The 2,829-nt window shown below is 35.2% G+C and overlaps 1 pseudogene; it reads left to right on the forward strand.

Annotated features, from left to right (window-relative positions):
• The first annotated feature begins 223 nt into the window (after positions 1 to 223).
• Positions 224 to 571, forward strand: LOC143558376 (auxin-responsive protein SAUR62 pseudogene; annotated as a pseudogene).
• Positions 572 to 2,829: the final 2,258 nt, after the last annotated feature.

Below are 2,829 nucleotides of genomic sequence, written 5' to 3' on the forward strand. Positions count from 1 at the left end.
GATGTCCTCGTATTTGATGCTATGGGGAGACATTTGTAAGTTCCATAACTAATCACATGAAGTTTGCTACCAAACCTATGTAAGTAGACCACTCTCAACTGCTTTTCACTATAAATACTCGAATTCCCTAATCCGCAATATTGCAACTTAATACGTCTATTTGTGTGAAAGTGTTCATCTAACGTGTTTCCAACACTTTGATAGATCAAGAGCGCCGAGAGCAATGTTCTTTGTTATGGCACCAAAGAGAATAATGAAAACGGTGCGAAAATGGACTATTAAAGGTTTGAGAAGTGATTGTAATAAGAGGAACGATTCAGAGACTTACAAGGGTCATTTTGTTGTTTATGCTAATGACAAGATTCGTTTTGTGATGCCATTGCATTATCTTAACAACATTGTTTTCATGGAGCTTTTGAGGATCTCAGAAGACGAGTTCGGGTTGCCGAAAAATGGGCGTATCACTATATCTTGCGACTCAATACTCATGAACTACTTAGTCAATGTACTTGAACGAGATTTATCAGATGACTTTCAGAAGGCTTTGCTAGCTTGTGTGATTGATGACTGATTTTCATGTTTTCATCAGATTCAATAGGTTTTATTTTTCTCCTTCAGGTTATTTAATACATTTTTTTTTCTTGTTGACGTGATTATGCAGACACGAAAGGTGACTATTTTTTCTTATTTGCTTGAACAAAAGGTAAATGTTATTCGTGAAAATAATAAATTAAACAATCAAAATGAGATTTTATATTTTTATGCAACCGTCCTTGCAAAGTGTTCATGCAACAAAAACAAAAGCTAAAATAAACCACTTACAACCCTAATAAATTAGAATACTCTTTTCATCAAAATGTTACGTGCATGCCATTTAAAATGTAAGGACTGTGTTTGGATACAAGTTAATAACCAGAATGACAGGGTATCAAAAATGCAAATTACATGACAAAAAGTATATATATCCGCATAATTTGGGTGTGCTAAAAACACGAAATTCATGTAATTCCCTTGGCTCACTAAGTGCAATATCTAAAGCTAATAAAGAGCAACTCTAAAAGAGTGTGTATTTATATAATTACTCGTAAAATAGAAACATAATAAAATGGGCTCCTATCTGTTTTGGGCCTAAAGCCTAATGGGCTGCCCCTGCATTTGTCATCTACGGCCACCGTATTAAGTATTAACTATTACGTGTGTCGTAATTTCGGGAGCCATTTTGTCCATTCCAAAGGGCAGACAACTAGCGGTGTTCTTGGGGTTAACCCAATAACCAACCTATATAAGATTTGGATTGGTCGAATTTGGGTCGGGCTCGGTATTGAGTACGGTTAAAAGGACACCCAATGTGTCAAGAGTCAAGACTTAAGAACCACGCTGTGATACCATCAAATAAACCCCAGCCAATTATTTCAATAAAATCAAGTTATTTCAAACGAAAAGGGAGTACTTCAATATTTATGTGGTGTGTACCAAACTACCAATCACATGACTTTGCGAGCAACCATTCCAAAAGTTCACAAAATTTGTTAAAACAAGACTTTTTCAACATGTATACCGGGTTTATCTTGGCGAGTTTTTTTTATTGGCGCGAGACCCACAAGTGGTAAACTTACGAAATTTCACCAGTAGTCTGCAAACCAATGAATCCGATAACACGTGGTTAACGTTCAAAATTGTAATTGACAAAAATTTCCTCATTTTTTTCTTGTAGATTTTAAGAGCAACAGGTATGGAATTTGTTTTTCTTTTTATTGTAATACATAAAAATATTCTCTATATTAGTAGGAAATGATATACACAATACGTTAATACCCTTTACCCAAAAAAAATGTAAAATAAATGTTACATAAATGTAAAAGTAGTTAAGAAGGTGTCTTTGACAATAATTCCAACAACATTTTTCGTTGAAAAAAAAAACTAAGATGTGGATATTGGTTGATGTGGTAATTAAACATGTCAACTCCGGGCCTAAGTATCTCATTATGGTGTATAAGATTAAAAAGCTATAAGGTAGTTGGCAATATTTAATGTAGTTGGCATAAACTTATGTCATTGGCCATAAATAATGTAGTTGGTCATAAGTTTGGTGGCTTGACATTTATGTTAAATGGCTGGACATAAATGAAAATAGTTGGTAGGTTGGCTAACTAGTATAAATAGATCTAGCAAATAAATGTTAGTTATCACCCATCAGTATCACTTATCACTATCACTATTATTATCACAACCAAAGGTAATTGTAATCAGTTTGAAGTTAGTTTCAGGTTATGATACAAGTCGATTATACATATATTGTTCGTTAATTATCGTTTATCAATCTTGAATTGGTATCAGAGTCTGGTTCAAGAACACAATAATTCACGAATAAAGTCAACAAAGAAGCTATTTCGATCCAAGCTGCCAAGAAGGATAGAAACCGATTTGTTGATACTTTGGTTGAACGAGCTAGGTTCAATCAAAGTTGTTCAAACAAGTTGGGTTTGATCAGTAATGGGTGACACAACTACGCCACCGCCGCTAGCCAAGCAGGGTAGTTGCTCTGGCTCGTTTCAAGGCCCGATTTTAACAGCAACAAACTAATAAGTATAGGCACTCCGCATGAAGGTAACTTTTAGTGTGCATAGCGTATGGGATGCGATAGTTCCGGTACGACCGATACAAAGATAGATAATGTGGCGACCACCCAACTTTTCAAATCCATACTCGAACAACTGATTTCGCAAGTCGACAATCTAAACTCGACAAAATAGATGTGGGAAGCAATCCGAACACAACATCTAGGAGTCGAAAGGGTAAGAGAAGAAAAGCTTCAAACATTGATAGTTG

This window comes from Bidens hawaiensis, unplaced genomic scaffold, assembly GCF_021521415.1.
Source record: "Bidens hawaiensis isolate Kalapana, Puna unplaced genomic scaffold, B.hawaiensis_p1.1 tig00019446_1, whole genome shotgun sequence".
NCBI classification, from domain to species: Eukaryota; Viridiplantae; Streptophyta; class Magnoliopsida; order Asterales; family Asteraceae; genus Bidens; species Bidens hawaiensis.